This window comes from Mesocricetus auratus, unplaced genomic scaffold (assembly GCF_017639785.1).
Source record: "Mesocricetus auratus isolate SY011 unplaced genomic scaffold, BCM_Maur_2.0 Super-Scaffold_100020, whole genome shotgun sequence".
Lineage (NCBI taxonomy): Eukaryota > Metazoa > Chordata > Mammalia > Rodentia > Cricetidae > Mesocricetus > Mesocricetus auratus.
In genome coordinates, this window is record NW_024429201.1 from 33,820,638 (window position 1) to 33,846,779 (window position 26,142).

The 26,142-nt window shown below is 38.9% G+C and overlaps 1 pseudogene; it reads left to right on the forward strand.

The window, feature by feature from the left end:
* Window positions 1-26,142, forward strand: part of LOC101836772 — a 48,881-nt pseudogene that overhangs the window by 21,760 nt on the left and 979 nt on the right.

A 26,142-nucleotide genomic window follows, 5' to 3' on the forward strand; every position in this document is an offset into this window, starting at 1 on the left:
GATGCATGATGCGGTAACACTGAGCTGTGTCAGTGTGGTAGTTTGAAAGAAAACAGCCTCCAAAAGGAGTGGTACTATTAGGAGGTGTGGCCTTGTTGGAGTATGTATGGTATTATTAGAGGAAGTATTTCACTGTGTAGATGGGCTTTGAGGCCTCATATGTGCTCAAGCCACGCCTAGTGAGACAGAACACTTCTGCTGCCTGCCTATTGAGATGTGGGACTCTCAGCTCCAGCCCCACGTTTACCTGCGCCCCACCATGTCTCGCCACGATCACTATGAACTGAACCTCTGAAAATGTAAGCCACCTCAATTATATGTTTTTCCTTTATAAGTGGTGCCATGGTCATGATGTCCCTTCACAGCAAATAGAAATACTAAATAAGAGAGCTGAGTAGGTCGATAAAGTGTGCCACTGAAAAACTACAATTTCAGCAGATAAAATAAGGCAAAGACATTTCATAGCCTGTGTCTGCTATTGTACTAGGGACAAAGATGTGAACACGGACACAGCAGGTCTCTATCTTCATGGAGCTGAAAGCCTAACAAAGGAGACACACCAGCATATAATTATAATACAATGCTTATAAATAGCTTTGATAGAAAAGTGTCTATTATGAGTTTTCTAGAAAATACAACAGAATTTTCCAGGACCGGTTATACATAAATTATGAACCTCGGAATCAGTATCAGTTAACAAAGATGATAACTGTTGAGAGAAGGAATTGCAAGTTGAGTGGAAACCTGCAGAAGCCTTGAATTCTATTCCTTCAGTTTATGAATCGGTCTTTTTTTCCTGCATTGAACCTTGACTGTCCCACAGACCATTTGCTAACCCAGAAACAACAGAAATATATCAAGGAAGGGAAAGAATGATGGGCTCAATTTCAGACACAGAAAGTTTAATAATCTGTGCACATCTAAGTGACTTTTCTTTCAAGAGCACAGCTAAGATTTGGGTGTGGATAGAGAAGAGGCTTGAGAATAACCACATACAGACCATGTAGGAAAACCTGGATGTGTGAGTTCCCTGACTAGGAAATACTCAATGGAAGGAAAAAACTCAAGGAACAAGCCAGGTAGCTTCTGGATGGTTAGTTGAGTGATCAAAAAGAACCCAGGAGAAATTCTTTAAATGTAAAGGAAACTGGTGGGTGCAATGCTTCAGATGCCATACTAGGAAAATGTTTCAATAAGGGCTGGCTAAGCATGTTGGATGCTGTTAGTATTACCAGCTACAGGAAGAGCTCTGAGGTTTAGGGGAAATGTTTTGATCATCTTTACAAAAACTGTCTTATGTAAATAAAAGACTTCCTTTCATCATTTCAAAATGAACAGCTCAGAATAGAAATCTGAGACACTGATGTCCATGGTCTCCCAGATACCACTGAATAGACATGGGTGTACTTTTCAGGTCTGAGTTAAATTCAAGAATCATAAGCATGTTAGCTGCATATAAATGTTTTAATAATTTAAAGCAACCTAATTTAATTCTATAAGAAAACCATGAATTACAACTATATAGGTTATCTTTAAAAAAAAGAAAGAAGAAAACAAATGAGAACATTTCTGTCACACACATTAAGAAATAACAGATTGCTTCATCATTTAATCTTTATATTTGCATTGTATTTTTAAATTAACAAATACATATTCAGCCTCATATTGTTGAAATTATTTTTATTATTTTTTCCTCATTTTAAACATAAAAATGTTGCTCTAGAGAGTTAGAAATGTTTTTTCTTAGAACATGCATCACCTCAAAATGGCGTGTCTCTGTTGATCTCTGAGAACAACAGGACATCAGCATCAGCTTCATGACCCTTTTCCATTCCAAAGGATCTCACCAAGGAAAGGGAGCCACGAAGTGAGTCAGATGAATGGATAAAGTCTATATGGGGAGCCACTGATGATCTTTCATGTTAATTGTGAAGGGGTAAATTAGTACCATCTAAAGAGAAACTGATTCCTACCCACTTTCTAAGTTAGCCTACTTGTGATGCTGGTTGCACAAAGTAAGGTAAGCTAGTAATGTTATTGCTTATGTAGTTCAACCTCTACCAAAGTAGTAAATGGAAGAACATCATGAAAGAAAGATGTCCTTGGGTGAGCTGGTTGTCATGGGATCTTAGCAACACCATAGAGAGGTTAAACATTTTTCCAGGTTTTAGCAGATCAGAGCACTGTGGAAAGAATAAATGCTGCCTATCCACCACTTCCCCACCAGACCTTCTGATCCACACTACTGACTTTCATAATGAAAACCAACAGAGGATCTCCCTGCGGATGTTCCCTTGCCCACCTAGCTGCCATTGGGCTAACCTTGTTAGTAGTCTTGTGTAGTCTGGAATTTCTTTCTTGTCAGGTCCCACTGCCCTTCAACCCCAAATAAGCAAACAGAGACATATTAATTATTAAACTGTAGACTGATGTCTCAGGCTCCTCATTGGCTAGCTCTGTCTTAGTTATTAACACATTTCTATTAATCTATGTATTGCCACGAGGCTGTTGCTCACCCATAATCAGGCATGTTACTCCTTCCTCAGCATGGCATCTCTCCCTGATGGCCCCTTTCTGCCCTCCTCTCTCCAGTCTTCTCCTGGTCTCATGGACCTGACTATGCTTCCTGCCTGGCTACTGACCAGTGTTTAATTCAGTAACCAATAAGAGAAACATATATACAGAAGGACATCCCCCATCAAGCTTGTCTTTCCTGTTAGTTTCCCTGTTAGTAAGTTTCCATACAACACACATCCTATGGACAGTCCCTAGGTGCTTTCTTCTGTCTCCTGGTCACCTATACCCTAATGTTCCAGCCCTACTAGGTTGTGGATACAAAGACCAAAATCATTCATTCAATTCTATGAAACATCCTCCCACTAGTTGATATTAACAGGCTTTTCAACAAGTGAGATAACGAGACGCTTCCTGTCACCACCAGTCTTTTTCATGCTGGGGTGATAAGACCCCCTATAGGACAGCAAAACTTCAAGGATGCATGGCACTATAAGATCAACCATGCAAAACAAAACATCCAAGCTCCCACAGTGCTACACATTTTCCAAGTGTAGGTGTTTCCTCACACCCACAGATTTCTGTCTGCTTCAGGCCTTAGTATAAAGCACATATAGCGCCATTTAATGAATTTCTCATTATTAGTATGTAGTAAGGGAGAGGGGATATTTACCTCAGAGCATGGAAGCACCATGAGGAAGAAGGACTTATTAAGAAGATGAAAGAAAATGACCAGGGGTCAAGGAAAGAACCAGGAGACACCAGTGCCAACTTTCACTGAGGAAGGGGCCTGGTTTTAGAAGATAATCCTAAGAGTTACTTAGAGAACTTGGAAGCAACCTAGATGTCCCTCAACCGAAGAGTGCATAGAGAAAATGTGGTACATCTACACAAGGGAGTACTATTCAGCAGAAAAAAGTAATGGAATCCTGAGATTCACAGGCAAATGGATGACACTAGAAGAAACCATCCTGAGTGAGGTAACCCAGTCACAAAAAGAGAAACATGGCATGTACTCTCTCATATATGGATTTTAGACATAGATCTGGGGAGTGCCAGCCTACAATCCTATGGCCAGAGAGTCTGGGAAACAGAAACTTTATTTAGTGGCTGATCGAAGAAGAGGCAGTCTCCCTTGGTTAAGTACTGAGCTGAACTCAAGAAAGCCAGTAACAGAGAGGGAGGACTGATGATCAAAGGGATTAAGACTGGGCTGGTTTAACCCCCAGAAACAGCTGACCAGACAAAGGTTAACTCTTGAATCCCAGGCATTAGCCTGGGAAGCCAGCATGGGACTGATCAAGACCCCCTGAATCTGGGTGTCAGTGAAGAGGCCTAGGGAATCTATTGAGCCTTGGGCAGCAGATCAGTACCCATCCCAAGTATACACACGGACTTTGGACTCCAATAGAACAATGTGAGGTGCACTCTCACCCAGAACTCTTGGGAAAGGGTCTAGGCCCTGCCCTATATGAAATGACACACTATGGACACCCCCATGGAGGGCCTCACCCTCCCTGGAGAAATGAGAGGATAACGGGGGGGGAGGGCACGGGAGGAAGGGAGGGAATGGGAGAGGGACCTGGAACTGACTTGTGAAGCAACCTTGATTCTTATCTAAATTTAAACTGGAAAATAAAATTAAAAAAAAAAAGAGTTATTAGATGTCTCTATCTTAGTCTGGTCTGTGTTCCTAAATGAGATCACTTCAGGCTGACAGTAAATTTATACACTTTTACCTCTTTTATTATTGTACTGTACATGTATGTTGTGGTGTGAATGTGCTTTTGGGAACTGGTTCATTCATTCCACCATGCTATACAGGGACTGAACTAGGGCTGTTGGGCTTGTGCAGCCACTGTTTTATCTGCTGAAACGTCTTGCCAACCCAAGGCTGAGTAATTTATGATGCATAGAAATGGATTAACTCACGGCCCTGAAGGCTGAGAAGTCCAGGACCATGGGTCTACTTCACATGAGAGTCCTCTTGTTGCATTGTTACGAGATGAAAAGACAAAGAAGAGAGAGACCACAAGAAGGAATCCATTCCTACTAGAACAGCATTAATCCATTTGTGGATATGATTCCTGTTGACTTAATTCCCTCTTAATGTCCCACTCTGCACATTAAGAGCAAGTTTTCCACACAGGAGCTTGTTGTTTAGTGTGACTCTAGGACTTAAGATAAATTTTAAATTGCTCACTGTATTTTACAATAGAAAGTCATTAATAACTTTACCAAAGTAATTTTCATTTGTCAAAAGGAGGTGTACAACTTGTTAGATAAACAAAGTCACTAACTTACATTCCATTCATTCAGACATTCCTAGAGTATGGAATCTATTTTCCTAACTTGGGCAAAGTCCTATTATAGAGAGGTGAAGCAAGAAGTTGCGGAATCCTACTGGGCAACTCCAGATTGCCAGAAATCAAGTATTGCACAGGTAAAGATGGAGGAACAAAGAGCAAGAGAAAGGCATTGTAGAATATGGATTGCATCAAGTTGTTTATTCTTTTAACTTTTATTTTTGTGTAGCTTCACATAGTGTTTAAACAATCTTGCATTTGATTGTTTAAAAATTGGAAGACATATTAACACAGGATTCTTGTTTATATTTTGTTTTTATTTAAATTAGAAACAATCTTATTTTACATAGCAATCCCAGTTCTCTCTCCCTCCCATCCTCCCCTGCCTCCAACTGACCCCTCCATTCCATCCCCCTTCTGCTTCCCAGGGACGATGAGGCCTTCCATGGGGGATCATTAAAGTCTGTCACATCATTTGGGGCAGGACCTAGATCCCCCCATATGTCTTGACTGAAATAGTATCCCTCTATGGGGTATAGGCCCCCAATGTTCATTCATGTACTATGGATAAATGCTGTTCCACTACCAGAGGCCCCATAGACTGCCTAGGCCTCCTAACTGACACCCATGTTCAGGGGATCTGGATCAGTCTGATTCTGGCCTCTCGGCCATCAGTCTGGGGTCCATGAGCTCCCCTTTGTTCAGGTCAGCTGTTTTTGTGGGATTCCCCAGCCCAGTCTTGAGCCCTTTGTTCATCACTCCTCCCTCTCTGCAACTGGTTTCCAGGAGTTCAGTGCTTAGCTGTGGGTCTCTGCTTCTGCTTCCATCAGCTATTGGATGAAGATTCTAGGGTGGCACATAAGGTAGTCATTAATCTCATTATAGGGGAAGGACATTTAAGGTAGCCTCTCCACTATTGCTTATATTCTTAGATGGCATCATCCTTGTAGATGTCTGGACATTTCCCGAATGCCAGATTTCTCTTCAAACCTGTAAAGGCTCCCTATATTAAAGTATTTCTTTTCTTGCTCTCCTCTATTCTTCTTGCTCCTTCATGTCCTTCTCCCCCTTCCTCTTCTCCCCTTCTCTTTCTGCTAACTCCCTCTCCCCTCCCCACATGCTCCCAATTTGCTCAGGAGATCTTATCCCTTTCCCCTTCTTCCAGGGGACCATGCATATAACACAGGACTCTTATCCTCCTTGCAAACATGAGCAAACATACATGCGAGAAATGTAATTGAATGTCATGGAACCAGACAAAATGTTGCAAGGACAAAGGATGGATCTTACCTGCAAGTTCGGATACTCATTCTAGCCTTTGTGATTTCAGAACAGATCACACACACACACACACACACACACACACATGCACGCACACGCACGCACGCACTCACAAAACAAACAAAAAAACTCTCTACACGACCATTAAAGGAGTAACATAAAGCTGTGAGGATGAACCAAGGTAAGAAGGGCAGGAGACAGGATGGACCCAGACACACCAACAGGACGTGCCTCCTCCCCACCCTTCTGCCTCACCTCAAATCCACAATCAAGCTGTCTGAAACCAGATTGAGCACTATAAGTGACATGACTTACTGGTCATTTATTCATGTATTTGTTTTCAAATCTATGTAAACTCTGGTCTTATGAGAGTCCAGGAGATCTGCTTTGTAAGCATTGAGTTTCCTCCTCTTTCTAAAGCAGAATCTCACCAATTGTGTCATCAACATTTTGGAATATTTCTAAAATTCACCTATTTTGCTTCCTATTGATGTACTCTGAGAAACTAATAGAATTTTGTAGCTTTCAGTAAACAGAGAAAGGAAATGCATTATTTTGTGTTAAGCTAGGATATTCTTGAGATATAGGCATCATTTCCAATTGTGTCGCTCATATTTTTAAATCACATGCAATCTTAATTATATTGATAGAAAACAGTAAAACTGTTGACAAATCATTATGTGTGTCAGAAATTACCATTTCAACAGCCTTTGAAAAATCAGTAAAAAACAGTTTAATTTATATAATTACCCCCCAACATACATGTATACACACAACATCTCACAATAAACATATGAGCTGATCTGGTTCTTTGGTCTCTTACAGATTGGCCATGTCTGTAAATGTATTTTGGTAATGAATAATATAGCACCTTAAAATTGATGCTGTGATCATGTCTACAAATGGAGACCAAACGCAACAGGAGTTTTTCCCTATTTTTAATATTGTAGTGTCACTGACATCATTATTTATTGGCCATACTAATCTCAAAATGCACAACATATTTGAATGATCCATATAATGCAAAAAATGTTCAAAGATGTGATTATATGTCTCTTGGTTTAGGTATTTATTATCAGATTACCATAATATGCATCAGCCTTAAAGAATCTAATCTTGAGAACAATATGTACTTATTTCTCCTTCTAATATTATACAAGAGAATATGCTAGATATGGCTGGGTGGAATTCTCTCTGTACTTCTGTGTCTGTGTAAACGCTTCCTGGTAGCTAACCAAACAAACATAAAGGAGACCTAGAAGAGTTTTTTTATACATATATTTCAACTGCTTGTTTTCTGATCCATAATAGCCATGGAAAGAAAATAGAAGTGACTATAATGTGGAGAAAAATTGATTCCAAGGAAAGGAAACATCCTTTTCTGAAATATAACAAAGTGTTTCATTGGTTTGTATGCATTTCTTCATTTTTGTATTATTGGCTGTGAAATGTCATTACTTGAAAGAAGACTCTCAACTAATATGTTCTAGTTTATAAGATGATTGACTACATTAGAACTTTTCTAAATGGTAAAGAATGGCTTCCTAGATTTGTAGAAAATGTGTACCTGTATATGTGAGTGTTGGGGTTCTTCATATAGTATTGTGTCTAACACAATTGCATCATAAATTGAGAGCTTTGGGCTTGAATCGTGTGTGTGTGTGTGTGTGTGTGTGTGTGTGTGTGTGTTATTATATAGAAGTGGGTTTCCATATGATTTGTGGAGGGTCCTTAGTTTTATTGATTCCTTACCTTATTCCTTCTTCACGATACTCTCCTCTCCCCACTCCCATTTAACTATACCTTTACAGTTATTCCCCTTTGCCCTTTATATCTACACATTTTATCTCCTTCCCTTCCCTCATGGATAGGGAAGTTGTAAGCACTAGGGGGCAACCACCACTATCACTCTGTTAAATGGGAACAGCATTAAACTGATCACCAATGACTTATACCCATAGATGACTATATCTCTCCACCCTCACCAAAGAACTTCTATTTATACTAGATAGTGATTCACACAGAAGGCCATAACTGGCTAATAGGAATGTGATTATAGAGACTACAGAAGACTCAATTCAAATGGAAAGAACATTCATAGCATATTCCCTCCTCCCAAAGTTTAGGAACCACTGGGGAAGTGAGGAGAGCCGCTGACAAACTGCTAGTAAAATTAGCTAACAGTAAGTGGGAGAAGACCAAACTAATACAATGAGAGATGTAAAAAAGGGAACATTATGATGGATACAATTTAAGTCCAGAAGATCTCTGTGGACCACGTTAAAAACTTAAATCTCCCCAAATACAAAATCTAGAGGAAATTGACAAGATTTTGGAATCATATTACCTACTAAAAGTAAATAGAGAATATATAAGTAATATGAACAAACCCATAACAAGTGAGCTGGCTAATGTTATGGAAACTTGAAACAAACTATACTCATCAAACAAAGGAAATGTCAATTGAGAAAATGCTTCCATAAGATCTGGCTGTAGGCAAGCCTGTAGAACATTTTCTTAATTAGTGATTTATAGGGTAGGGCCTAGCCCATTGTGGGTGGTGCCATTCCCGGACTTATGGTTGCAGTTTGTATAAGAATTCAGGCTGAACAACCCGTGAGGAGCAAGTCAGTAAGCAGTACGCCTCCATAGCTTCTGTATCAGCTCCTACCTCCAGGTTCCTGCCCTGCCCTGCCTTCCGTTGATGAAGAATAGTGGTATGGAAACATAATGCCAAATAAACCCTTTCCTCTCCAAGTTGCTTTTGATCACAACGTTTCATCACAGCAATAGTAACTCTAAGTAGGACATCAAGCAAAGATATTGAAGCAGTAATAGACTCCCAACAAGCCCAGGACTAGATGTGTTCACTGCTAAATCCTATCAAGCCTTCAAAGGACTAATGTTGATTCTCAAAATTTTCCATAAAATAGAAAGGGAAGGAACATTACCAACCTCATTCTCTGAACCCAGTATTACCCATACCAAAACTGGATATAGACAAGAAGGACCATTATATGACATTTTTCCTGATAAACAGAGAAACACAAATGCTCAACAAAATACTTGCAACCTGAACTTAAAAGCACATTAAGAAAATCCTATATCATAACTGAACTGGTTTCTAGGATACAAGAATAGTTCTGCATGTGCAAATGAGTAAGTATAATGGGACACATACACTTAAACTTAAAGATAGAATTAGGATAGTTGGGTGGTAGGGGCACATGCCTTTGATCCCAGCACTTAAAGCAGATGTAGAAAAGTTCTAATTGGTCTTAATAATAAAAACATGAAGTCAGATATTGGTGTAATTGCTGAAAGATCAGAGAGAGAAAAGAGCAAACCAACTCTTAACCTTGCTAACTCAGCCACAAGCGACCCAGTTCCTGTCTCCTCCTGCCTTATATTACTCTCTCTGCCCCCACCATATCACTTCCTGTCTGTCTGTACAGACCTCCAGACCTCTATGGTTAACTAGTGGCTATCTCTGCCCTCTGATCTTTATTTGTTAGAGTATAAACAATATATCACCACAGACAGAAGCAGTCAGAGCTCTGTGAATTTGAGGCCCTGGTCTACAGAACAAGTTCCAGGACAGGCTCCAAAGCTACAGAGAGAAACCTATCTCTAAAAAAAAGAAAAATAACAATTATATGACCATTTTAGTAACTACAGAAGTTTAACAATACTGAAATTAATGTCACAAGACTTTAAACACCATTGCTGAAATTTAACATTGCTTTATGCTCAGGATGAAAAAATGATCTCAGTATATAAAGCCTACATATATATTTTAATACAATTTTTAAATTTAAATTAGAAACAATCCTGTTTTACATGTCACTCTCAGTTCCCTCTCCCTCCCCTCCTTCCCTGTCCCCCACTGGCCCCCTATCTCATCCCCTTTCTGCTCCCCATGGGGGGGGTGAGGCCGAACAAGGAGGATCTTTAAAATCTGTTACATCATTTTGAGCAGGGCATAGGCCCTCCCTTGTGTTTCTAGGCTGAGAGAGTAGCCCTGTATGTAGAATAGGCTTCCAAAGTCCATTTGTAAACTAGGGATAAATACTGATCCACTACCAGAGGCCCCATAGACTACCCACATTCAGGGCATCTGGGTTGGTCCTATGCTGGTTTCTCAGCTATCAGTCTGGGGTCCATGAGCTCCCCCTTGTTCAGGTCAGCAAAGCCTATATATTATAGCTTATAAACCTCATTATACTAAATAGAGCAAAACTAAAAGTGTTCCATCTAAAATAAAAAACTTCACAAGGGTGTTCACTCTCTCAGCTCTTATTCAATATAGTGCTTGAAGTCAGCAACAGCAAGAAGGTGAGAGAAAAAATAAAAGGGATACATACAGGAAAAGAAGTCATATTATCTATGCTTACAGATGACGTGATTATATATTTAAGGTAACCTAAAGATACTACCAAAAACTTGTCTATGATGAGCATTTTAACAAAGCTATAGGAAACCAAATCAACATAAAAAGCTAGTATCTTTTCTATATAACAATAGCAAACATTTAAAGCAAGAATTCAGAAATAATGATTCCAATCACAATAGCCTCAAATACTTATGAATGAATAAAGTAACTGGTAGCAAACTTGAGGAAGGAAATGAAAAGCCTCTACAATCAAAACATTGAACTCACCAAAGACAGAAAATGAACACACTTGATGGAAAGACCTACAGTGCTTGTGAATTAGCAGAATTAATAGTGTGAAAGTAGCTACATTGTTGAAAATAATCTGCAGATTCAATGCAACCCTCATCAAAATTCCAACATTCTATGAAGAACTAAAAAAAGTGATCTTAAAATTCATATGAAAGTATAAATGTCCCTTAAGAGCAAGAAATGCTAAGTAGTATGTTGGAGAGGATGTGGAGAAAGGGGAACACTCCTCCTCTGCTGGTAGGAGTGCAAATTCGTACAGCCATTTTGGAAATCAGTATGGTGGTTTCTAAAAAAAATTGGGTATCAATCTACCTCAAGACCCAGCAATACCACTCCTAGACATTTACCCAAAGGAAGTTCAATCATACCACAAGGACATTTGCTCAACAATGTTCATACAGCATTATTCATAATAGCCGGAACCTGGAGACAGCATAGATGCCCCTACACCAAAGAGTGGATAAGGAAATGTGGTACATTTACACAATAGAGTATTACACAGTGGTGAAAAAAAGGATGACCTCATAAAATTTTCAGGCAAATGGATGGAAATAGAAAAAAACAATCTTGAATGAGGAAACCCAGCCTCAGAATAACAAACACAAGCCCTTACACAGAAATTGATGGAACCAGACACAAAGACCCGCAACCAAGAACCAGGTCCAACTCTGGGAATCCAGGTGAAGAGAGGAAGGAGGTAACATATGAGCAAGGGAAGTCAAGATCATGATGGAGAAATCTATAGAGACACCTGAACCAAGCCCTTGAAAACGTGTGAACTCTAGATCTATAACTGTGGAGACTCCAGGGGACCAAACTTGACCATTCACATGTGGGAGACAGTTGTGAGTGAATCTTTGCCTATCAAAGGTTCCCTGGCAGTAGAACCCCAATACAAACCTGGTACATGAGCTAGCTTGTTGGAGCCCATTCACTGTGGTGGGATGCCATACTCAGTCTTAATGCATGGGAGAGGGGCCTGGCCCTGCCCCAACCCATGTTGAGTCTTCATAGGAGCCCTTAACTGTGAGGAAGAGTGGATTGGGAGTGGGGTGGGGGAGAGGTGAGGGAGTGGGTGGAGAGAAGGGAGGGTGGGATGAGGGGTGGGAGGGAGAACTGTGGTTGGAATATAAAATGAAATAAAAAATTTAAAGAAATTCTAAGAGAAAGAGATGCCACAACTGACCTCAAATTATACTACAGACCCATAACAATAATGGAACAAAAACAAATACATAGAGTGTAGTCCAATAGAACAGAACAGAGGACCAAGAAACAAACCTACACGATTATATATAACTATAACTACCTAATCTTTCACAATGCTTTTCAAGAATACCTTGAGATGACACCTCATTAAAAATAGTGCAGGGAAAACTGGGTATTTACATGTATAAGAATGAAATTAAATGCATACCTTTCACCTTGCATGAAAGAAATCTATTCGGATGCAGACAGATCTCTATCTGTATCTTCCTCCCTCTCTTTTCTCTCTTTTTCTTTCTTGTCTCCCACCTCTCTCTATCCCTTCCTCCACTCCCATCCCTTCCCAATAAAACTTCCTCTTCATGTTAAACAAAAGAGAAACCTATTCAAATAAGGTCAAAGATCTTAATGTAACACTTAGCACTTTGAAACTGCTAAAGGAAAATGGGTAAAATACTCCACGATGCAGGCACACAAGTAAGGACTTTCTAAGGGCTTCAACAGAACAGAAAATACTGTCAAGAAATTTAAATGGAAATTGTATGAAATTTTTAAAAACCTCTAGAGAGCAAAGAAACAACCATAATAAATGATTGCTAGAGAGGCAACAAACAGGATGGGAGAAAACCTTTGCCAACTTTACATGTAGCAGGAGATTAATTTCCATAATCTTTAAAAATGTTTAAAAATGAGTACTCCCTCAAATCCAATCATCAAATGAGCAAGTGAGGTTAATAGACTTATCTATAAAACAAAAGACTACTACATGCACAGGATGTGAAAAATATAAAATATATATTTAACTTAAAGAATACATACAGGCAATTAATGCTTGGGAGATTATTTAACATTCTTAGCCACCAAAGAAATGCAAGTTAAAATTTTGTTGATCCTGGACACTTCACAGCAGCCAGCCAACAAATGAGAGCACTGCCTGCAGGTTTTGTGACAATACAAGAGATAGGAGAAAGAATCTTGGGTGTTAAAGATACAGGAGAGGAAATAGATTAATTGGTCAAAGAAAATGTTAAATCCAAAAATTTCCTTATACAAAACATCCAGGAAATCTGGGACAATATGAAAAGACCAAACCTAAGAATAATAGGGATAGAAGAAAAAAATCCTAGCTTAAAGACCCAGAAAATATATTCAATAAAATCCATAAAAGAAAATTTCCCAACCTAAAGAAGGACATACCTATAAAGGTATAGGACTCTTATGGAACACCAAATAATACACGCGATCAAAAGTAAAGTCCCCTTGACACATAATATTCAAAACATGAAAAAATACGGAATAAACAAAGAATATTAAGATCTGCAAAGTAAAAAAAAGCCAAGAGACTATATAACACAAACAAATAAATGACCCAGAGACAAATATTGGGGTTCAAACTTTAAGATGAATGTCAGAAAAGCAAAGCAGCTAGCCACTATCTTCTTACCTTTACCTCAGGCAGAATGGACTGATCTTGTCTCCACCATCTCTCACCAAGCCTCAGACTGTAACCTCTCCTCAGTGTGGCTGGAGAATGACTGCCTCATACTGACTCTTGCTCCTGTCTTATATACCCCTCTAGTGCACATTAATAGTGGGACACTTCAACATACCACTACCATCAATGGACAGCTCTGCCAGACAGAAACTAAACAGAAACATAAGGAAAATAAAAGGCATTATTACTCAAATGAACTTTACAGGCATCTATCGAAAATTTCAGCCAAACATAAAAGAATATCCCTTATTCTAAGCATCACACGAAACCTTCTCTAAAGTTGACAACATACTTGGTCACAAAGCAAATCTCAACACAACAACACAAAAGGAAGCCTACAAACTCATGGAAACTGAACAATTCTCAACTGAATTATCAGTGTGTCAAGGAAGAAAAAAGACATTAAAGATTTTCTAGAATTCAATGAAAATAAATGTGCAACATACTCAAACTTATGGGACACAATTAGAGCAGTGCTAAGAGAAAAGTTCATAGCACTAAGTGCCTACATAAAGAATTTGGAGAAGCCTCACACTAGAAACTGAACACAGCATAACAAGATGCAATATGATTAAGCTCAAAACTTCCTATCAGGGATGGACAAGGCAACACAGTAGGAGGAAATAGGCCCCACACCCAGCTAACGAGTCAGAAATACCCCTACATTCATGTTAGGAGTTCCACAAAAATCCAAGCTAAAGAACCACAGCATGTGTGCACAGGGCCTGGTGCAGACCCATGCAGGCTCCATGATTGCTGCTTTAGTCTCTGTGGGCCCCTATGAGCCCTGCTTAGATGATTCTATGGGTTGTATTCTCCTGGTGTCCTTGAACCTCTGGTTCCTACAATCCTTCCTCCCCCTATTCTTTGGGTTTGCCAGAGCTCTGCCTGAGGTTTGTCTGTGGGGGTCTCTTTATCTACTATCTACTGCTGGAGTTCTTACCATTCCCAATTTCAAGTTGTATTACAAAGCTATGGTAATAAAAACAGCATGATATTGACATGAAAAAAAACACATTGATCAATGGAAGCTAATTCAGGACCCAAACATAAATCCACATATATATGAATACTGATTTTTATAAAGAAGCCAGAAATACACACTGGAAAAAAGATAGCATCTTTAACAAATGGTACTGTTCAATCTGGATGTCTGTATGTAGAAAAATCCAAATAGATCCATACTTTTCATCTGACACAAAACTCAACTCAAAATGGATCAGTTCTTCATATTACACCAGATACATTGAGCCTGATAGAAGAGAATAGCCCTGAATGCATTTGTACATGAGAAGACTTTCTGAACAGAACACTAAAAGCACAGGCACTAAGATGCATAATTAACAAATGGGTCTTCATGAAACTGAAAAACTTTTGTAAGATAAAGGACACCATCAATAAAACAAAACATCAGCCTGCAAAATGGAAAAAAAAACTTTTACCAACTCTACATCAGATAGAGAACTAATATCCAAAATACATAAGGAACTCAAGAAACTAGATATCAAAAATCCAAGCTGTTCAATTTTACAATGGGATACAGATCTAACAGAAAATTCTCAATAGAAAACTCAAGTGGATGAGAAACACTACAGAAATATTCAATTTCATTAGTCATTTGGACAATGAAAATCAAAATGACTCTGAGATTCCATCCTATACCTGTCAGAACGGCTAAGGTCAAAAGTACAAGTGACAGCTCATGCTGATGAGATGTGTAGCAAGGAGGACACTCCATTGTTGGTGGGGGTACAAACTCATAGAGGCACTATGGAAATAAATGTGACAGTTCTTCCGAAAAATGAAAGTCAATCTACCTCAAGATCAAGTTATACCACTCTTGGCCATATACACAAAAGACACCGATCCTACCATGAGGACACTTGTTAAACTATGTTCATAGTGGCTTGATTCATTATAGAAAGAAACTGGAAACAATAAAGATGTCCCTCAACCAATGAATGGGTAAAGAAAATGTGGTATATTTACCCAATGAAGTAATACTCAACTGTAAAAAAAAATGGTATCAAAAATTTTCCAGGCAAATGAATGGAACTAGAAAAATATAAACATGAATGATGTAACCCAGACTCAGAAGGCCCCTTTCCATTTCTGATTTTGTTAATTTGAATTCTCTCTCTCTCTCTCTCTCTCTCTCTCTCTCTCTCTCTCTCTCTCTCTCTCTCTCTTTCTCTCCTTCTTCTTCTATTCTTCCTTCCTCCCTCTCTGACTTTTAATTAATTTGAATAAAAGTTTGTCAATCTTATTGATTATCTCAAAAGAACCAATTTTTTCCATTGATTCTTTGTGTTATTTTTGTTTTTATTTTATTGATTTCAGCCCTGGGTGATTATTTCTTTCCATATAATCCTTTTGAATGTTATTTCTTCTTTTTGTTCTAGCGCTTTAAGGAATGATTTTAAATTACTAATATGGGATCTCTCCATTTTGTTGTTGTTCTTTTGTCTTGTTTTTGTTGTTGTTATGTAGGCATTTAGTGCTATCATTGAATTCCAGATCTTTAATTTCTTTCTTGACCCATTTTTCAGTCAGTAGAGGGTTCAGTTTCATTTGTTTATAATCTTTCTGTTGTTTCTATTGTTGTTGATAGCCAGCTTTAATCCATGTTGGTCAATAGCATGCAAGGAGGTATTTCAGTTTTCTTGTATCTGTTGAGACTTGCTTTGTGTCTGAGTATGTAATAAATAAGGCTGTCCACTCTTTCCAAACTATTCAATATAGTACTTGAAGTCTTAGCTAGGGCAATTAGAAAACTGAAGGAAATCAAAGGGATACAAATTGGACACAAAAGAACTCAAAGTATTTTTTGAAGATGACATGATATATATATATATGTACATATATATATATATATATATACATAAGTGACCCTAAAAACTCAACTGAGACTCCTATATCTGATAAACACTTTCAGCAAAGTAGCTGAATACAATATTAACTCATAAAAACCAATATCCCTACTATATACAAATGATAAAAGGGCTGTGACAGTAATCCTGGAAACAACAACTTTCTCAATAGCCCCACGTATCATAAAATATCTTGAGGTAACTCTAACTCTGAAATGGAAGATTTTTATGATAATAACTTCCTGTCTTTTGAAGAAAGAAATTGCAAAATATGTCAAAAGATGGGTAGATCTTTTGATGGGGGATGTCCTTCTGTATATATGTTTCTCTTATTGGTTGATGAATAAAATATTGATTTGCCAGTAGCCAGTCAGGAGGCATAGGCGGGTATACCGGGTCAGAAGGCTGGGGAGAGGATGGCAGAGAAAGTCAGAGATGCCATGCTGCCGAAGGAGTAACATTCTGGATTACAGGTAAGCCACAGACTCGTGACAATACATAGATTAACAGAGATGGGTTAATAATTAAGACAGAGATAGACAAATAAGAAGCCTGAGTCATCAACCAAACATTTTATAACTTAATAGAAGTCCTTGTGTACTTATGTGTGGCAAAGCAGCTGTGGGACCAGGCGAGGCAGAAACCCCCATCTTCAATCTTCCACGCTCACGGATCAGCAGGATTAATATATGGTTCAGTTTCTTCCTCTGGATAGTTGGTTACCTTGGTCCACCAGGGTGGAGGGAGCAGAAGAGGGAACAGGGTTCAGATGGCTGTGGGTATGATAGCACTCCAGGAGATGACCTCAGTGAATCAGCTCAACTTTATTCCAAAGTCTGGGAAATACATAGTATTGGGAAACCTGGGCACAAACCTTAATTTGCATTAGGTGGCACGATCCTATCATAGGGCTGTGTATGCGGCAGCAGAATCCTATAGTAAAGTTCCTAGCACAAGTTTTAGTTACCTTATTGCAGCAGGGGAGGCTTATAGCAGGAAACTGTGCCAAGGTTCACCCTAGAGATAAACCAGGCATCCAGGCTTAGAAACAGCTTTCATAGAAGATCAATTCTTTGGACCAAGGGATATTCTCTAGATAAGGACAGGTAGATATAAGGAAGTTTCACTAGGGAGGGAGTCTCCATCTTGCCAAGCTTTGACAAAAGCTGCCAGGTCATGAGTATCAACGTCTTCCAACATCTCCTGTTTTATTTTATAATGGCAAGGTGTCATCTTAAGCCCTGAGGAACATGCCATCTATGTCAGGAGAGTCCAGGGCCTGGTAGTGAACCAGGACCTGATTGGTGATAATTTTAGCAATGGTGGTGATCTGTTGCCATAAGAACCGAATGAAGCAGAGGGCAAGCATCAAACATAGCATAATCAGAGGACTGATAAAGGGTGGGAGCCAGGAAAACAAAGGATAATGGCACCACAACAAAGATTCCTGGGGCCCAGTATCAGCCTATGTATCCTTATTTAAAATAAAGTTAGAATACCAGAGAATAAATTGAATAGGTTGACATAACTAATAATAGTGAAAGCTAGAGTACATTAAACATCTAATTATCAAACATTGGTTAATGTATAGTATACCCATGCAGCAATCTAAGGGATCTTATAAAATACTTATTGATATGGGAGGTTGATTTTGCCAAAAAATGTAGTATATACTTTGGGTTTCTGTCAATGGCATACCAAGATCTTACCAGAGTCATATTTAAATGCTCATATTGGTAGTGATTTTGAATCTTTCTTTTATGCTTCCCTCCAATGGAAAACTGACTGTTTTCAAAACATAAAAATATTACAATGATATCTTATTAAGGACAAGAGAAACAATTCATGCAAAAATACTCCCTACTCTGTTCCTGAGCAAGATGCCAAGTTTGTGCCAACCCACCATCTTTTGCCATTGAAGAACTGGAGGACAGGACATGACATGGTTAGCTTTTTTCCCCAAGCCCTGATTGATCCTATAATCAGGTATGATTATTATCTCTCAGCATACTTGGAGGCAGTCATTATCTGATTATCATCTAGTTCTTCAAAATCTGGCCTTAACTATTGAATATAAACTGATAAAAACTACTGTGTAGCTAACAGCACATAACAAATGCTCTGCTGAGTGGTACTAAACATTGCTGTCTTGGTGCTAAATTTTCTTTGTATTTTGGAAGACACACTTTTAACTTATTTTGAGAATGAAGAAGAAAAATTACAAATCTGTTCACCTTTACTTTTACTTGATACTAAATCATCTGGTACATTTGATATTTCCCCTGAATTTGTCATTTTCTGCAAGTTGTTAACGTTGATTCTACCCAGTCATTTGCTAAAGGGAAATCAGGTGTCAACAGTCGCTTCTCCATTTCAGAGTTCCTGGAAGAAAGGAAGACATTCTTTTGGTTCAAAAACATCCACAAAATGTTTATAGAATAGCTGAAAAGCCATCTCTTCAGTTTAAAGATGCTGAACTCAATATATAATTTTTTAATTTACTTATTTTATGTGTCATCTATATCATGTATCTTGATCCCATTCATTTCCACATCCCTTTGAATCTGCCCTCCACCCGCACACACCTCACAAACAATATTTAAGAGAAAAAAAGAAAAATTAAAAGAAAAGAAAAAGGGCTGGACAAGTCATATCCAGTTTTTTTAATTAAATGATTAGTTGTATGAGCTAAAGAATAAAGAATTATCTTTTCCAATATTAGGGCTTTTAACTTGAATTATTTTAACTATGATAGGCAGAAAATAGTCCCATACTTCTGATTCCCCCCCAAAGAATAGGCATCTCTAGAAGATAACAAAAAAGAATGTAAAAATAAAAAATAACAAGAGAATGTAAATACTACATTTTTTAAAAAGCAGATACTAAAATTTAAAACAACCCAATTGACAGAGAAATATTGTCCTCAAATAGTCATAAATAGTTTTTCATCATTCTCAAAATAAAGATTACATAGTTTGTATTGGGGGACCTGAAGAGCCTCTGCAATGTTCAACTCAAATGTGACCTTGGTAAAAGCCTGGCCCTCTCTGAGCTGAGTAAGGCTGCCTACTCGCACTTTTTACATTATCTTCAATCAGCACATGATTATAGGTCAAGTGGGACTATGTAAGCCCTTAACAATGAAAGCTTGGATTTGTAATCTATCATGAACATTTTGCTCAGAAATTTATTTGCTATGTGTTTGTTTATTTATAGTTGTTCATAAAACACTTGTAAATTTTAAAACACAAAGTTACACCAGAGATGAAAGCTTATACAAAAAACTATCCCACCTTTCTGTTTACAGCCAATTACCATCTCAATATGCTTCACTTTATATGAATTCATTTATTCTTTCATTCATTTCAAATGTGATAATGTAACTATAAAATCATCATTTGCCTGTTTTGAATAACCCAAAATAGCAAATAATTTAAAAATCACTTCCACTTGACTTTGGAATCTATTGCATGCATTGTTTTTCCAGAAAATTTACCTCATAATTATGTTGTGTGAGAGTGAAATGAGTTTCTATTTCAAACTCACACTGTATTCTGACTGCTGGGTGATGAGGGGAAACCACCCAGGGTTAATATTTGCTGTGTTGCCATGGATAATTAGGATTGATTTCCTGTGTCTTTTATTCTGTATTTGATATCACTCTTACCAATATAGGTTGTTGTCTACTTTTTTATGACATTATCACAATCTCACTTTTCCTTTGCAGAGTCTTCAGTGTGTGTGTGTACTCTGCTGTAAGATGTGTTTCCCATATTCCCCAGGAGCAATAAACAATCTGTTTCTGGCAGAGTTACCTGTCACAACACAGGTAGGAAATCCTTTAGAAAGAGAAATCTTACTTTTGTAATACTTGTTTAAGAATAATTCTAGTCATCTCCCCAAACTTTCATCATAAATAAAAACAAGTCTTGACAGCCTAGGTGAAAATGCTCTTAGAGGGCTTAGGGTCTACCTCATTGGTGAGCATGTGCCTACAGCATGCGCAAGGCCATGGGTTCAAGCACTGAAAGAATTCTCCTCTTGTTTGGTGAATTAGGAAACCCACTGCTTACATCCACTATCAAAACTTTGAGTAGCTCACTCACTGCTTGCTGAAATCACATTGCTCACTCTATGTATTTTCTCCCTGGCCAGCCCATTCTACCCTACCCATTGGTTTTCTTTTGTTTATCTGTTACTTATTACTATTGATTGATTTGTGTTAGGTATTTTTGTTACTTTTTATTGTTTCTCTGTGGGTTTCTCATTATGTATCCCATTATCACTCATTTCACCATCCCTACACATCCGACCTCTGCCTTTGCAACCTCCTCCCCCAAAACAAAACAAAATTTAAAAGAACAGCCAAAAAAAAAAACAAACAAACAAATTCTCATCATGGAAGCTGCAGTGTGGCCCAGTGAGTCACACAATGTACCCTTCAGTTCATACATCTTTAACTGTAAGTATTCATCAGTCTGGTTTGAAGCCTCTGGTTTCTGCTACACCATCAATACTGGACGCTCACTGGGGCTCCTCTTGGATGTCTTGTAGTTAACTTGTGTTATGGAGGTCTTGAAGTTTTGAATCTGCAGTTCACCTGAGGAGAATGGTGGGTGAGCCAACTCATAGCCCTGATTCTGGGCCTGGGTTGGTCAGCCTAAAAGCTTTCCTTAATTGTCAGTACCCTGATGAGAGACGCCCTTCTGTATGCTGTGATTATGTTTTATTACCATTAGCTAATAAAGAATCTGATTTGGCCGGTAGCCAGGGAGAATAGAGCTAGGTGGGAAATCCAAACAAAGATACAGGGAAAAAGAAGGCAGAGTCTAGGAGCCGCCATATAACCACTGGAGAAGCAAACTGTGAGGTAACAAACCGCGAGCATCGTGGTAAAATGTCAACTAAATGGGTCAATTTAATTGTAAGAGTTAGTCAGTAATATGCCTGTGCCACTGACCAAACAGTTAGTAATTAAAATTAAGCTTCAGAGTACTTATTTTATAAGAAGCTGAGGAATCTGGTGGGACTAATAAAAATCCTCCACATACAAATGGTGTATCAACATTTGACTCTTAAATTTCCATAGGGCTTCAGAAAGCTTTCAAAAAACAAAAGCATCCTCACTGGGCATCCGAGTCTCACAGTCTCATGCCAGCAGCAGTGTAGAGATGAATCTCCCAACAGCTTCCCGAAAGATGGATGGATGCGTGGAGCTGGCCCCCAGCCTCCATTAGCTAAGCGGCTTGATGGACTTCCACAGTCTCACACAGGCCTTAGTACAGAGAGGCCAATCAAACACGCCCACACTGTGTGGTGGATTTAGCTTTTGCTCATACAGACAAAAACTGTTTGTGGGTCGGCTGCACACTATCCGCACGGAGAGGTAAATGTGACACACATTGCTACCTCCGCCATGTTAAAAGCCCAGCAGGGTGGAACCAGAAGGCAAAGGGGCTGAACCACACCCACTTAACAGTTCAAAGCAGTGATCAAAAATAAAAGATTGCAGATACACAATAAAGAAAGACTGAGAAAAAACTCTAAACAGGTCACAGTGTGTTTAAAAAATGAGCACAGGCTTAGGAAAAAGAAACAGTATAAACTATAGAAAGAAATCAATGTGTTTAAAAAATAAAGTTTTTAAAGTGACAGCAAAAGTGATATAAAAATAAGCCATGTAAAGTTGGAAAATACACACAGAGTCTGGATTATGTATATTATTGTTTTCTTTGAATTTTTCGACCATTAATGAGCTAACTATAAAGATAAATTTGATTGTGTGGCTTGCTAAGCTAAACCAACATAAAAGTTGACTTCAAAATTTGGGTCTAAGGATATGTTGCTTTGGAAAAGAGGTTCTGCTTTTGTTTCCCCAGAAGATGAAGAGCTGTGGATTGCTTCCAGGATAATATGGTTTGATCAAGTAAGATCCCTGTGGGGTCTCCTATAAAAGCAACGAGCTAGGTGATCTGGTATCCAGAATAACTTCAGGGTAACTGGCTGAGGGAATCCAGCCTCAAACAACACTCCAGTAAGGTCTTGGCCATAATCCTAAATTTTCTCAGGACGCCCCAAAGATTACCAGTGCTCCAATCAGCAGGAAATAGCCTAGAAAACTATGCCTGCATTCCCCCCCAATGGTTTATGGATATTTGTTGTTTAGATGGTTTGTTTACAAATTGTTATTGATCATAGTAAAAAAAAAAACAGCTAAACAAGAGTTAAATTCAAAGATCTCTTTCTAAAGGAAACATTCCATTTAGGACTGAGTGTCCAAGGTCTCTCACTCTAGGTGGGTCTCTATATTTGTTCCTATCTGTTACAAGAAGAATTCCAGAGAACACAATTTTAACTGCTGTCATGAAGCAGAGAGAACCGTCTAGAAGTAGGTGGAGGTTATGAATACCAACAGCCCATCTCCAGTGACTTGCTTCCTCTAGGAAGGCTGAGTGTCCACATGATCTCTCCAAACAGCACCACCAACTAGAAACAAGTCTTCAAATCCCTCAGCCTACAAGGAACATTCCCATTCTAGCCACAGAGTAAACTACACCCCAGTCTAAAACTGTGCTTGTTGATTGCTGTCTTTGGCGCTTGGACTTGAATCATGACCTGACGCATAGTAAACGGGTGCTTACCTCTGAATTATATCCAAGCTCCATTTTACATACTTAAGAGCTTATTTAAGCCAACAGCCTCAAACTGTTTGATTTTTGCCTAATATAATATTTCACAGGACAACTTTCCTGTGAAGTATAATATATTCTGACCACTGAATCACTATCTCATAGACTTATTAGTCTTTGTAACTGAAATATTAACATTTCTTATAAAAAGGTTCAACCAACTATTACTTTCAGGATGGTAATTACTGATTATTAGGTCTCTAAATACATTTTTATGTGTTTTCACTATATGCATTGTGTGTGTATATGTGTAGGTATGCAAGAATGAATGCAGGTGTTTGTGGAGTACACAGGCATTGGATCCCCAGGAATTGAAGCGTTGGGAGATTTTGAGTTTCCAGATATCAGTACTGAAATCCAACCCAGGTCCTCTGGGTGAGCAAAAAGTGCTTTTAACCCCTGAGCCACCTCTCCAGCACCCCTAAATATACTTATTAAAACCTCCAAGCAGGAAAGAAAAGCCAAGAGGTTATAATGAATGCTACTTTTAAAATGAGAAATTTGAATGTCTTATTTTATATGATTTCCTTTGTTTTTCCATATTTAAATATGGAACTGTAAAGGGATCCTAAACCACATATTCTGAAAGTGGAACTGTACACAAAAAGGCAGGTCTTTAAAGCAGCCCTTTCCAAACATATTTGCTGTAAGGATAGAGACTTCACGTTGAGGTGTTTCCATGACTGAAGGAAAAGCAGACTTTTCTTCATGTTCAGGTTCTTCTTGCTTGTTCATTGTTTTTTTTTTTTTTTTGATTTCTCAATTTTTTTTATTTATTATTATTTTTTTATTTTCCATTTTAAATTTAGATAAGAAACAAGGTTGCTTCACAAGTCAGTTCGAGGTCCCTCTCCCTTTCCCTCCCCTCCTCCCGTGTCCTCCCCCCGTCCCCCCCCCCCCCGTTATCCCCTCATTCCCCCAGGGAGGGTGAGGCCCTCCATGGGGGTGTCCATAGTCTGTCATTTCATATAGGGCAGGGCCTAGACCCTTCCCCAAGAGTTCAGGGTGAGAGTGCACCTCACATTGTTCTATTGGAGTCCAAAGTCCATGTGTATACTTGGGATGGGTACTGATCTGTTGCCCAAGGCTCAATAGGTTCCCTAGGCCTCCTCACTGACACCCAAATTCAGGGGGTCTTGATCAGTCCCATGCTGGATACCCAGGCTGATGCCTGGGATTCAAGAGTTAACCTTTGTCTGGTCAGCTGTTTCTGGGGGTTAAACCAGCCCAGTCTTAATCCCTTTGATCATCAGTCCTCCCTCTCTGATACTGGCTTTCTTGAGTTCAGCTCAGTACTTAACCAGCCACTAAATGAAGTTTCTGTTTCCCAGACTCTCTGGCCATAGGATTGTAGGCTGGCACTCCCCAGATCTATGTCTAAAATCCATATATGAGAGAGTACATGCCATGTTTCTCTTTTTGTGACTGGGTTACCTCACTCAGGATGGTTTCTTCTAGTGTCATCCATTTGCCTGCGAATCTCATGATTCCATAATTTTTTTCTGCTGAATAGTACTCCATTGTGTAGATGTACCACATTTTCTCTATCCACTCTTCGGGTGAGGGACATCTAGGTTGCTTCCAAGTTCTGGCTATTACAAATAAAGCTGCTATGAACATAGTGGAACAGACATCTTTGTTATATGAATGGGCATCTTTTGGATATATGCCTAAGAGTGGAGTTGCTGGGTCTTGTGGTAGGTTTATTCCCATTTTTCTGAGGAATCTCCATACTGCTTTCCAAAGTGGCTGAACCAGTTGGCACTCCCACCAGCAATGGAGGGGTGTCCCCCTTTCACCACATCCTCTCCAGCATAAATTGTCATTGTTGTTTTTGATTTTAGCCATTCTGACAGGAGTGAGATGGTATCTCAGAGTTGCTTTGATTTGCATTTCCCGGATGGCTAAGGATGTTGAGCACTTTCTCAAGTGCCTCTCAGCCATTTTAGACTCCTCTATTGAAAACTCTCTATTTAGTTCTGCAGCCCACTTCTTAATTGGGTCCTTTGCTGTTTTGGAGACTTGCTTCTTGAGTTCTTTGTAAATTTTGGAGATCAACCCTCTGTCAGATGTGGGATTAGTGAATATTTTTTCCCATTCTGTGGGCTGCCTTTTTGTCTTGCTGACTGTGTCCTTTGCCTTACAGAAGCTTCTCAGTTTCAGTAGGTCCCATTTATTAATTGTTGATCTCACTGTCTGTGCTACTGGTGTTATGTTCAGGAAGCTGTCTCCTGTACCAATTCGTTCAAGGGTACCACCCACTTTCTCTTCTAAGAGGTTCAGTGTGGCTGGATTTATGTTGAGGTCTTTGATCCATTTGGACTTAAGTTTTGTGCATGGCGATAAACATGGATCGATCCGTATTCTTCTACATGCCAGTCTCCAGTTATGCCAGCACCATTTGTTGAAGATGCTTTGAGTTTCTCTGGGTAGCCCAGGCTGCCCTGGACCTGACTATGCAGACCAGTCTAGCCTCAAACTCAGAAATGCGCTTGCCTCTGCCTGCCAAGTGTTGTGATTAAAGGCACACACTGCCACTGCCTGGCAAAACATCCTGAGAGAAAAGTTGGTGCTGAATTATAAATGCATGAATGCTTCCATAGGCTTCTCTAGAAAGAAAATCACATTTTGTATATAAAGTGACTTCTTTTTTCTTTTTTTTTTTTCTGAGACAGGGTTTCTCTGTATTGCTTTGGAGGCTGTCCTGGAACTTGCTCTGTAGCCCAGGTTGGCCTTGAACTCACAGAGATCAACCTGCCTCTGCCTCTCGAGTGCTGGCATTAAAGGCATGCGCCACCAACACCTTTTGTTTTCACTAGAATACTGATATCAGGGCCTGATATCCAATAGCTATATGATTGCATACTAAGTATACAGATGACAAGTACCATCCCTCAACATGTTCCAGTCACTGTCTTCAGTCTGGCACATATGTACACTTTTTGGTGACCCTACATGCCAAAATCCACAATTTTAAAATCTGTGAAAATTATGAGACTTATGTTTTGTTTTTTGGTAACATTCCAAAGAATATTTCCATATTAAAAGTTTTGATATGGAAATAAGGTCTCATCTTTCAATATTGTTATTAATTATA